Source organism: Ictalurus punctatus, chromosome 17, assembly GCF_001660625.3.
Source record: "Ictalurus punctatus breed USDA103 chromosome 17, Coco_2.0, whole genome shotgun sequence".
NCBI classification, from domain to species: domain Eukaryota; kingdom Metazoa; phylum Chordata; class Actinopteri; order Siluriformes; family Ictaluridae; genus Ictalurus; species Ictalurus punctatus.
Genome location: NC_030432.2, coordinates 1,754,405 through 1,768,286, shown reverse-complemented (window position 1 = coordinate 1,768,286; position 13,882 = coordinate 1,754,405).

The window sequence follows — 13,882 nt, the reverse complement described above, 5'->3', positions numbered from 1 at the left end:
ATTATTGGCATAATTTTCAGGACTGCCAAAAAGTGAATGTTTACCTCCCATGATGAGCATTTCTCCATCCAGAGACCCTGCGGCTCTACAGCTGCTCTGTATCAGTGACTGGAAAAATGGTGTTTACCGTGTTTACTGTACGCTCACCAAGCCGGTCACCCATCTAATCCGCCGAGGAGAGTTTGATGTATTTCCAACACACTGCAGCGGAAGAAGCTGGCTTTGGCCTCGAAAAAAAAAATGCCAGGACACACAGATCTCCTAAAGCTGATCAAAGCTCCTCTGGTTTTCATTCTATAACGACAAAAATAATACATTTAGCAGTGTAACTAATACTAACTATTACTATGACTACTATTAATTCAACTTCAACTAACTACTAGTACTACTACCAACCACAACTGCTATTTTTGCAATTATTACTAGCACTAACTCTTACTACAACTCTCAGTAACAACTACTACTACTACTAGTAACTGCCAGTAGTACAGCAGCAACAGCTACTATTACTACTATCTATCGGGGCTATTATTGGTACAACTACAACCCTAATTGCAAAAAAAAGTTTTAAATAAAAACAGAATGCAATGATTTGCAAATCTCATAAACCCATATGTTAATCACAATAGAACATAGAAAACATATCAAATGTATAAAATGAGGAAATATACTATTTTTTCTTTAAAAAGTTGGGCTGGAAACCTAAATGTTACTAAAAAGAAACAGCTGGAGGAACATTTTGCTTAATGAATTAGGTTAATTGGCAACATGTGAGTAACATGATTGGGTATAAAGAGAGGATTATAGTGAGGCAGAGTCTCAGAAGTAAAGATGGGATGGAAGCATGTGTTGCTCTAAAACCTGTATAAACTGTTCAGCATTGATTGTAAGCTGCCCATTCCTTAGGCATTAATGCACTCCCTCAGAGATACAGCCTATTAAGATTTACCAGTGTAAAGCTCCATGACAACACTGATGCCAAACTGAGAACACTGAGGAGATGAGGGGTGTGTGTGTGTGTGTGTGTGTGTGTGTGTTATTGTAGTGGGCTTGGTTTGGAAATGTCCCTATTTTCCCTAAGTTGTAAAATATAAAATATTTTGTTGAGAACATCGGCCATTAACTTCTACGAAGTTTACCCAGAAACAGCTGCAGGTGTTTTAGTGGTGTGCAAAATGCAGTTTGTTTTGTTGTTAAACCTAGTTTTAAAGGACACGTAAACAAACTGATGGAGAAGAAGAGGTGGAAGTGAAGCAGCTGGGAAAGAGACGGATTATATGCGTAATAAATCAGTATAGTTTGATGGAGTTCAGTAAGAGTGGATCTGTCCCAAGATCAGACAATATTGGACTTGCAGACCAAATAATGATGAATTTACATATTATATTTATCATTCATGCGCTTAGTGGTTAGCATGTTCGCCTCACACCGCCAGGGTTGGGGGTTTGATTCTCTGTGTGTGCAGAGTTTGTATGTTCTCCCTGTGCTGTGGGGGTTTCCTCCGGGTACTCCGGTTTCCTCCCCCAGTCCAAAGACATGCATGGTAGGCTGATTGGCGTGTCTAAAGTGTCCGTAGTGTATGAATAGGAGTGTGTGTGTGTGATTGTGTGCCCTGCGATGGACTGGCACCCTGTCCAGGGTGTACCCTGCCTTGTTCCCGATGCTCCCTGGGATAGGCTCCAGGCTCCCCCTCTACTGTGAAAAGGAGTAAGTGGTTGAAGATGGATGGATGGATTTATCACTCATTTAAACATTATAATATTTTAACTTAATGTAGTTTACATAATAAATGTTATTATATACCTTTTTTTTAATATTTATGTATATTACAGAAAAAAGAAAGCAAAAATAAGAATGTAAAGATTTGGCAAGTGTATTTATAATAAAAATGCTGAAAAATCAATCAATAGTACAAATTGCATAATAACCCCAGTAACACTAGTAGAAACCTAGTTATATCAATATAAAAGAATTAATTGTAAAAAGTAATATTAATTAAATAAAAATAAATTGCTAATTTAAGTCAACATTTTTTTCCATTAACATTAGGTTAGTCAGCCATGGAGAAAGCCTGGGAAATATTTAATTCTAATAAATATAAACATTTTTCATAGACTTCATATAAATCCATAATGAACTTTTTCACAATATCTGTTGTTACCCAGATGAGGATGGGTTCCCTTCTGAGTCGGGTTCCTCTCAAGGTTTCTTCCTCTTAAAACATCTTAGGGAGTTTTTCCTTGCCACCGTCGCCACTCAGTGGCTTGCTCAGTTGGGATAAATTCACACCTTTAATATCTGTATACCGTGTTGATATTTCTGTAAAGCTGCTTTGAGACAATGTCTATTGTAAAAAGCGCTATACAAATAAAATTGAATTGAATTGAATTGAATAAGATCGGGGTGACGTGGTCGTATCTTCTGGTTCTGTTTAGGACTCTAGCAGCTGCATTCTGGACTAACTAGAGTTTGTTTATGCTCCTACTGGAACATCCAGACAGTATGGCGTTACAGTAATCTAGTCTAGAGGTGATGAAAGCATGACCTAATATTTCTGCATTGTGTAGTGACATTATATTTTTTATCTTAGCAATATTTATGACATGAAAGAAGGCTATTTCACTCCAAGGTCTTTTACTGCTGTACATGATGAAACGGAAACTCCATCCAGAGTTATTGTGAGATCAGAAAGCTTACTTCTAGCTACACGTGGTCCTAGTAGAAGTACTTCTGTCCTGTCAGAATTAAAAGGACAGGAAGTTAATAAGCATCCAGTGTCTAATGTCCTTTACACATTTCTCAACTGTATTAAGCTGCTGTCTGTCCTCTAGCTTCGCTGAAACATACAGCTGTGTTTCATCAGTATAACAGTGGAAGCTAATTCCATGTTTTCAAATAATTTTACATAGAGATTGCATATATAAAGTAAAAACGAGTGGGCCTAAAACAGAAGCTTACAGAACATCAAATTTAACCTCGGTATTGTTACAATACCTGTTGGAGACAAGCGCGGACGGGCACGTTAGCGTGCGTAGAATAGACGGATGAGGAAACACGGAAGACAGACAAAGGTCAGGTGATTAGGCGAACAATCCAAACAAGGCAGGGAATCGTAAATGAGAAACAGGCAATATATCTGATAACCAGGAAAATCCAGAATGCATACAACGGCTTGGTCAAACAACAGAGTCACGATAACTGAGCGTTTACTCCATGAAACGCCGCCATTAATGAGGCCTTTTTTAACTTATGGTGGAGCACAGGTGTTCGCACTCAGTACTCCGGCCAACTCAAACCCGGGCATTGCTGGAAAGTGTAGTTCTCGTCCGCCATGTTTGTAGGCAGCACTGCATTCTGAGAATTGCAGCCGCAAGTTCGCCGCGACGTAACAGGTATGCATAGAGAAGTCTTTAATTTACATCTATGAACTGATAACGATCGGTCAAATAAGACCTGAGCCAGGAGAGGACTGTTCCCTTAATGCCAACAACATTTTCTTATCAAGGAGAATAGTATGATCTATAGTATCAAAAGCTGCACTGAGGTCAAGTAACACAAGCAAGGAGACACAGCCCTGATCAGAGGCCAGTAGTAGGTCATTTACTACTTTAACAATGCTGTCTCTGTGCTATGATGAGGTCTAAATCCTGACTGATACATTTCATGAATGTTGTTCCTATGTAGGTACAAGCATAGCTGCTGTGCTACAACCTTTTCTAATATCTTGGAGATGAAGGGTGAGATTTGATATTGGTCTATAGCTGGACAGTGGAGAGGGGTCAAGGTCAGGTTTTTTAATCTGGGGTTTGATAACCGCTAGTTTAAATGATTTTAGGTACATAGCCAGTGCTAAGGGAAGAATTGATTATTGATTGATTTAAATTGATAAAGAATGGATTTAGAAAGGGTTTGATTACTTCTGGAATAATCTGTTTAAAGAAAAATGTAGGTAAAGAATCTAGTATACAAGTTGATGATTTTGCTGAAGAGATTAATGAAGCTAGTTCGGTCTCTCTAAAGGGAGTAAAACATTCTAATCGTTGATCTGATATTGCTATATTATCATCTGCAGGGTTAGTTATAAAACTGGTTGGTTTTAATTTAATAGTCTGAATTTCACATCTAATATTTTCAACTTTTCCAATGAAAAAATTCATGAAATCTTCATTGCTATATAATGATAATAATCGTGTGCCTGTTTCATTGGTGGTTTTATTCCTAGTTAATTTTTCTACCGTGTTGAATAGATGGACAAGACAGTGTGGAGACATCTTTTATGTGGCAGAAGTCAACGGTGCCTACAGAGGAAACTTGTTTGCAGTGATGATTTATATATATATATATATATATATATATATATATATATATATATATATATATATATATATATATATATATAAAATATTTTGTAGGGCAAAAGCCCGTGAGCGGCGGAGCACAAACACACAGGAGGCCGTTTGTCAGGTGGTCAGGGAAGTTTGCTTTTATTTTCTTTCCTTTTGTCTTTTAAGGTTGAGGAGGTGTGTTTGGGAGTGTGTGTGGCTGGCACTACAGAGTTCTTCCAGGGTCGTGTCGGAGCTTCCTGGAAGCGTGGGGGCTTTCTCGTGCCGTCAGGCAACGCCGCGGGTGTGTTCAGAGAGTAGAGGCCTCGTCTGGATCCGAGTCGTCTGGAAGAGAGGAGGAAAAAAAAGAACAAACACAGAGAGAGCGAGAGAGAGCGAGAGTGTGAGAGAGGGCGATTAGTAAATGCCAAAGTCAAACTAATGACGGGTATTGGGAAAAGCGACGTGCACATGTCACAAGAGATACTTCTCTCTGAACGAGCGGAAGAGTGGCCTCTTATACTCTTCCCTTGTCTGCTGGATGGTGGATTTTTTCTGATCGGCGCACCAATCACCGGCCAGAGGTGTGTCGGCGGCTCCGCCCCACAGTCACATGCTTTCTGGTTGCCGTCAGTTTTGAAGTGGGGCTGTCCCATCTGTGCCCGCACGGTAGTCAGGGAAGGAGTGATTTTAATACCTTGCGTGCCGACTGTTGGTCCGTCGTGACAGTACCCCCCCTTTCAGCTCCAAGCCTACTACTGCTGCGTGGCGAGCCCAGAGTGCGTCTCATCGTGAGAGCCCATCTGCATTCCCGTGGTGGGCCCCTGCCCGGTGCTGGACCTGGAACGAGAAATCTTGCAATCTTGCCTTGGCCCTCCACTGGAGTGGAGTGTGATTCGTCACTAGGACAAAGTGCCGACCTGCCAGGTAGTACCATAGTTCCTTGATGGCCCATTTGATGTCTAGGGCCTCTCTCTCCACAGCCACATATCTCCTTGAGCAAGCCCCGGCCAATACGGTACCCGAGATACTGTGTCTCGGTCAGCCCCAAGTGACACTTTTTGGGGTTGGCCGTCAGCCTGGCCTTCCGGAGCTCCTTCAGGACTTCCTCCAGCTGGAACAGGTGGTCTGACAAGGTGAAGGAGTGAATGACCACATCATCTAGGTAGGCGGCTGCGAAGGTGTGATAGGATCGCAGGACAATGTCCATTAGCCGCTGGAATGTCGCGGGCGCTCCGTGCAGCCCAAAGGGGAGGACCTGGTATTGCCAGTGGCCGTTTGCTGTGCTGAAGGCCGTCTTTGGTCTTGCCTCTGGGGCTAGGGCAACTTGCCAGTATCCCTTGGTCAGGTCCAGGGTGGATATGAAGCGGGCCCTCCCCTTTTTCTCAAGGATGGTGTATGGCCAGGAACTTGCAGCCACTGTTTGGTACCAGGAGGAGCACCCGATCGCCAGGTTGAAACTCCCGGGGTTGTGCTGGGTGGTCATACACTCGCTTCTGCTGCTCTTGGGCGGCTCTTAGGTGTTCCTGGATGATCGGGGCTACTTGGTCAGTCCTCTTCTGCATCTCCTCTACGTATTTGATGACTAAGCAGAATGGGGAGGGCTGCTCATCCCAGGCCTCCCGGGCCACGTCCAGGAGTCCTCGAGGCCGCCCCCCAAAGAGGAGCTCAAAAGGGGTAAAGCCTTTGGAGGCCTGAGGGCACTCCCGGACAGCGAAGAGGACATAGGGCAGGAGGAGGTCACAATTCCTTCCTTCTTCATTCAACACCCTCCGTAACATCTGTTTTAGGGTCTGATTAAACCTCTTGATGAGCCCGTCGGTCTGGGGGTAGTAGACGGACGCCTTTAGGTATTTTACCTGTAACAGCCGAGACAGATCAGACATTAGCTTAAAGACAAAGGGTGTACCTTGGTCGGTCAGAATGTCCTTGGGTATCCCCACCTGGCTGAAGAGGAGCAGCAGCTCTTTTGCAATATTGCGGGAGGTGGCTTTGCGGAGGGGTACCACCTCGGGGTATTGGGTGGCATAGTCTAGGATGATGAGTATGTACTCGTGACCCCAGGTGGATTTGGGAAGTGGCCCCACGAGGTCCATGCCGACCCGCTCGAAGGGAACGCCTATGATGGGCAGAGGGATGAGAGGCATCGGCGTGGGACTCCATGGGGCGGTACGCTAGCACTGAGGGTATTGCTGACAGAACCCCAGGACCTCCACGTCCATTCCTGGCCAAACAAAGCGATCCCTCAGTTTTTCCAGATTGTTTCACGCCCCCAAGTGGCCGCCGAGTGGATGGGTGTGGGCCAGGTGCATCAGTGTTTGGGTTTTTGACTTGGGCACTATGAGGAGATCCACCTGCTCCCCTCAGTGGCAGGCCCGTTGGTAGAGGAGGCCACCCCGGACGAGGAAGTAGGAGGAGGGAAGCCTCAGGTTAGAGTCCTGGTCGATTCCCTCTATCACTCGCACCTGGGCCCAGCAGTGTTTCAAGTGACCGTCCTCCTGCTGGGCCAGCCGGGAACCCTGGCCAGTCTCTTCCGAGGAGCAGGGGCACCGGGAGATCGGGAATAACGCCAACTTGGAGGAGTCAGACCCCAGCTTTACTCCGGATCTGGACCTTAGCCACAGGGACTTCCTGGGTATCCCCATGGATGCAGGTTATGGTGATGGCCCCGCTCCAGCCAAGTTCTTTGAGCAGGATCATCGATTGGGCGAGGGTCACAGGCAACACCGCGGGTGTGTTCAGAGAGCAGAGGCCTCGTCGGGATCCGAGTCGTCTGGAAGAGAGGAGGAAAAAAAAAGGAGAGAGGGAGAGAGAGAGAGAGAGAGAGAGATAGCGATTAGTAAATGCCAAGGTCAAACTAATGACGAGTATTGGGAGAAGCGACGCGCACATGTCACAAGAGATACTTCTCTCTGAATGAGCGGAAGAGTGGCCTCTTATACTCTTCCCTCGTCTGCTGGATGGTGGATTTTTTCCGATCGGCGCACCAGTCGGAGGTGTGTCGGCAGCTCCGCCCCACAGTCACGTGCTTTCTGGTTGCCATCGGTTTTGACGCAGGGCTGTCCCTTCCGTGCCCGCGCGGTAGTCAGGGAAGGAGCGATTTTAATACCTTGCGTGCCGGCTGTCTTTCCGTCGCGACTATATATATATATTTTTATTAGTCCGCCCTGATTTACATGAAACTCGAACTGCAGCATTTGGAAAAACAACGCAAGCGTTAAAAAAAGCAGAAAATGTCAGTGAGCACAAAAACAAAGTAATATAACCAAGGAAATCATGACTTTGTGTGCGATTCAGAAAACATTGAATTTGTTTCAGTTTTGTGCAATATAATTGTAAGTGCGTTTTAAAATTTTTGATTCATGCTTACTATTTTTTTAACCTGTAAAAATTAATCCCATATTAAAAAATGTCAATTAAAAAAAAGTTACAGTTTTTTTGACATGGACATTTTTGTTTTGTATGGACCTGTCATAGAAATATTATATATTAATATATTTTTCCACTTTCACTGTTTTCAATTATTATTATTTTTTTTTTACCTGCATCAGTTCTGATCATAATTACCAAACATTTGTTATACTGTACTTCTGGGGTTCCAGAAGGTGTGGGTTCTCTTCTGCCTTTTGGCTGGTTTAAGACTGAAAATTGCTGTGTCCTCATGAAATGATTTATGACGACAAAAGTCTGACACACACCAGTTGTACCTGTCCTTTTGTGGTGTAGCGGTTAGAGTTTATGTCGGCGTCTGTGTTGAGGTTCCAGAAGGTGTTGGTTCTGTTCTTCATTTTGGCTGATGTAAGACTAAAAATTTCTGCAGCCTCATGAAGTGATTCATAACGACAAAAGCCCGACACACAGCTGTGTCTTCTGTCCCTTTGTGGTGTAGTGCTTAGAGTTTGTGTTTGTCCAGTGATTGTTTCTTGTGCAGGTTCTAACCCTTCTTTTGGCAGGTTTAAGAATAAACTGTGCTGTAGTATTGTGGAGTGTTTCATGATGACCAAAAAACACACACTCACATGCCGCTTATTCCTGTTCCTCTGTGATGTAGTGGTTTGTGTCAGTGTTGGGGTTCATGAAGGTGTTGTTCTGTTCTGCATTTTGGCTGGTTCAAGACAAAAATTTGTGCAGCCTCATGAAGTGGTTTATGGCAACAAAAGTCCAAAACTGTTTCTGTCCCTCAGTGGTGTAGTGGTTAGGGGGTGTGCTAGTGGTGGGGCTGCAGAAGATGTGGGTTCATGGGGGTGCGGTGCCACTCCACCTGAGATTTCCAATGCAACCCCTATTGCACTATCCCCCACCTATCCCCCAGCCTTCACAGCTTCCAGAGGAACACACCCAACCATGGTCTACACTTCCACACCACCTCCTACTCTGTTATCTGAGAGCATTTGTTGGATTTTGATCGAAGCACCACAGAAGCAACGACACAACTGACTGAGCCAAAGAGTCTCTTGCACACCCCTGCCTCCATCACACCTTCATACTGCTTTAGCACAACTTTTTTTATTCTTAAACATGCCAAAAAGAGGGTTAGAACCTGCACAAACAACAACAGCCACACAAACATGAACTCTAACCACTACACCACAGACAGACAGAAGCAACTGGTGTGTATTGGTCTTTTATCATTATAAATCACTTCATCAAGCCGCAGCAATTTTTGGTCTTAAACCAGCCAAAAGGAGCACACCTTCTGGAACACCAACACTGACACTAACCACTGCAGCAAGACCGAAGCATCGAGTGTCTGTGAGTGTGTGTTTTTGGACTTCATGAAACACACCCCAATAAAACAGCACAGTTTATTCTTAAACCAGCCAAAAGGCATATTAGAACCTGAACCATCAGGAGCCACAGTACTGGCACCCTCTAATTACTACACCACAGAAGTAACAGGTACAGGTGCATAATGCTTATAAGAAGAAACCTGGACTTAACGCTGATACAAGGAATGTTAGATGTGAGTAAGGTTCATTGTTGTGGTTACTGAACCTTCTGGATCTAATCGGTATTTTGGCAGGTTTAAGAATAAAAATTGGTGCTGTAGCAGTATGAAGGTGTGATGGAGGCAGTGGTGTGTGTGTCCTGCATCACCCATAGAGTGAAATGAATGGAGCAGCAAATGAGTGTGTGGACTACAGACTTTGTATAAAAACCTCTCACCCACACTATCACTGGTCACTCACCCCCCTCCACCCTCCTCCACCCTCTCCCACACGATACAGAGAGAAACATACTATCTCAGACAGGTCTTTTTGAAAACATAAGACTTCTGCTTAAGGACTCCTTAGTAGCTTCCCAGTTCCAAGATGCTAATGAGGCAAACCCTGATTGGACACCAGACCCAACTATTTGTTCCATGTCATCCTGTGTTTTTATTCTCACCACTAAATCATTTAAATAGCACACAGAGATCACTAAATCCATAAAAGAAATCATGAAGACACAGAGGGAAAGATGAATAAAATTATATTTGAATATAAAATATTTAAAAATATGGAGAATTGTGGTGGTCATGTGGTCAGATCAGTAATTCCCTTTACACTGGTTACTTTCTCTGGAGGCTCTAAAGTGTCGTTATTAGGGGCCAAGAACTGACTGAATATGTGTAGTGGAACTGTATTTTTCCTTATTATTATTATTATTATTATTTAGATCAGAATTTTTTCTCTCAATTCAGTAATTTTTTTAATGTGTATTCACCTACAGCTCTGAAGTTCCACAAACTCTCAGCTAAGAACCGGATGCAGTAGAGAACCTAACGGAACCTTTTCTCTGAAACAATCTGTGATTTCCTAAAATACATTCAAGTGTTGCAGGAATTAACTGAGTTAATAATTATAATTAACCACAATAAAGCAGCAAACAGCATTAATAATAATAATAATAATAATAATAATAATAATAATAATAATAATAATAATAATACACATTTGTGTATCACTTTATCATGTTTTTTTTTACAGATGATAATGTAAAGATCAAAATAACGATTAATTAATAATACTTAATTAATTAAAATTATATTTAAGTATATTTACCAAGAGAGACAGTGTGTAATGCTCTAACCCGACCAGCAGGAGGGCTTTTACACACACACAAACAGTGACCTGCACTGTGTGTGTGTGTGTGTGTGTGTGTGTGTGTGTGTGTGTGTGTGTGTGTGTGTGTGTGTGTTATTGTAGTGGGCTTGGTTTGGAAATGTCCCTATTTTCCCTAAGTTGTAAAATATAAAATATTTCGTTGACTTTGCGGTTGATGGTTTCAGTCTCTGAATCCGAGAACACAATGTTAAACTGTATTTCTTAACTTTAATGTCACTTGAACTTCCTGTTAAAGTTCTTGCAAACTTTGTTTTTTATAAATATAAATTCTTTATTCTAATATTTTAAGATACTGGATTTTTGATTTCCATGAGCTGTAAGCCGTAGTCATCACGTTTAAAACAAACAAACAAAAAAAGGCTTGAAATATTTCACTTTATGTGTAATGAAAGTTTCACTTTTTTAATGAAATTATGGAAATAAATGAACTCATTTTTTTTAGATGCACCTGTAAATGTACTTGACATTTACATTGGAACTCCTCAAAGCTGGAACATGAAGATGAGACGACAACAAGAATGATACTTGCCCTAGTCCCCATCTCCTCAATTGAATCCCCTCAATTGATGGGCAAAACTGTCTACAAGCCTATTTACTACTTTGAAATAATGAATATTTGAAAGATGTAGTGTATGATTTGTTTTGACCATTCAGTCTTGAGAGAAGGTGTGTTCCTGGTGGTTGTCTCCCTCTTCTGAAAGTGTCCGCTGGTGAGACGCTGGAGTGAGACACACTTCCAAGGTGTTTGGGGCCAAGGTATTCTAGAAGGCATTTATTTATTATTGCACTATTCGGTGTCACCCAGATAAGGATGGGTTCCCTTTTGAGTCTGGTTCCTCTCAAGATTTCTTCTTCACCACCGTCACCTCTGGCTGCTCATTAGGGATAGATTCATACATTTAAAATCTATGTCCTGAATGTATATATTTCTGTAAAGCTATTTTGGGACAATGTCCATTGTTAAAAGCACTACACAAATAAAATGGAACTAAATTGTTCACACTGTGAGGGGTGAGGAATTGCAGTGAGAGCTTGGATGAGAAAACAAATATTTATAAATTCCCGTACTAGACCTGACAACTTTTATGTGTAACCCTATTAAAAATAAATGAGTGTGACTTCCTTTTAAGCAAAACAATCTAGTGAATGTAAGAGATCATAATTCTTATGATAAGTTATAATCAGTTTCACAACACTTTGATTTTTGAATCTAAAATTTTAAAAAAATCAGATGTCACTGTGTGCAATGTGCACTGTGTCTGAATTTTAGCTGAGAGTGATAATAATCAGTAATGAACATAGTTCTGAATAGTTTGGCTTCTTGTAATATCAGAGAATGAGTGAGCGCATCAGTGTCTGTGTATGGAGACGCAAACATTCTTCTTCTTCTTCTTCTTTCTCTTATTATTATTATTATTATTGGGGGGTACAGTGGCACATATGCCTCACACCCCCAGGGTTGGGGGTTAGAATTTTTCATCCGCCCTGTGTGTGTGGAGTTCTCCCCATGTTTCGGGGGTTTGTTCTGAGTACTCCGGTTTCCTCCCCAGTACAAAGATTTGTATTGTAGGCTGATTAGCATTTCCAAATTGTCCATAGTGTGCAGCTGTGTATGATTGTGCCCTGTCATGAGTTGGTACCCCATCCAGAGTGTCCCCATCCAGCCTTGTGCCCCGAGTTCGTTGGGAGAGGCTCCAGGCTCCCTGCAACTCTGTGTAGGATAAGTGCTACAGAAAACGGCTGGATGGATTTATTATTATTATTATTATTATTATTATTATTATTATTATTATTAACACTTTGGTATTAACCCAATAAATCCACACATTCAAAGAAATTTAAACATTACAGTCAATAAATTAAGTTATATGTAATAAAGTGGAATGACACAGGAAAAAAGTATTGAACACGCTAACTGAAATGTATTTAATACTTAGTGGAGAAGCCTTTGTTTGTAATGACAGCTTCAAGACGCTTCCTGTATGAAGAAATTAATGGGTTGCAGTATTCAGGTGTGATTTTGGCCCGTTCTACTAAACATATTGTCTTTAAAACTTGTTCAACTGGATTCGAGTCCGGTGATTGTCTGGGCCATTCTAACACCTTAATTTTTTTTTTCTCTGAGACCTTTGCTGTATGTTTTAGATCGTTGTCCTGCTGGAAGTCCACCCACATCTCATCTTCATCATCCTGGTGGATGGCAGCAGATTCTTTTCAAGAATCTTCCGGTGAAGGGCTCCATTCATCGTTCCTTCAATTATATGAACTCTGCCAGTACCATGTGATGAAAAACAGCCCCACACCATGATGCTTCCACCTCCCAACTTCACTGTTGTTATAGTGTTTTTAGGGTGATGTGCAGTGCCATTTCTTCTCCAAATATGGTAGGTAGTATGACAGACAAAAAGTTCAATTTTGCTCTCGTCTGACCAGACTACACTCTCCCAGTATTTCATAGGCTTGTCCAAATGAGTTGTAGCAAACTTTAAATGAGCTTCGTCCTGCCTTTTCTTTAGTAATGGAGTCTTTCGGGTGAGCGTGAGCAGTGGAGTGCATTGCCTATTGTTCTCTCTGTGACGATGGTACCTGCTGCCTCCAAGTGTTTCTGGAGCTCTTTCTAGTGGTCCTTGGCTCTTGGGCTATGCTTCTTACTATTCTTCTGACTCCCTGGTCAGAAATCTTGCGAGGAGCTCCTGTGTGTGGTCGGTTGATGGAGTGATGTTGCTTCCACTTGTGGATAATGGTGCTTACTGGAGGATTCAGAAGTTTTTCATTACGTCTGTATCCGATTCCATCAATATGTTTCACAACAATAAGGTTCTGAAGGTCTTGGGAGAGCTCTTTGCTTTTACCCATCATGAGATGTTTCTTCTGTGACACCTTGGTAACGAAAAGCCTTTTTATAGACCATCAATTAATATTAATTAATCAGCCCAGTTGATATTAATTTGCACAGATAGGAGGTATAATTACTTATGGATTTCAGCTGGTTCCTTGCCTTACCTTGCCTTGGAGAACTGCTTTTTCTTAGTGTTTTCAATACTTTTTTCCCCATGTCATTCCACTTTATTACACATAACTTTATTTATAGACTTTATTGTTGTGAATTCTTTATATTTCCGGATTTCTTGAGTTAATACTGGTGTCTGGTGAAAACTTCATGTGATTAACCTCATTGGAAATATAGTTACTGAAAAAATGTTGACAAGTTCAATACTTACTGTGTATATATATATATATATATATATATATATATATATATATATATATATATATATATGTGTGTGTGTGTGTGTGTGTGTGTGTGTGTGTGTGTGTGTATATAATATTATATATATATATATATATATATATATATATATATATATATATATATATATATATAAAATATACCAAATCAAAACAAACACACATTATATAAGAAATTATTTAGCAAGCTGGTTATAAAGTGCA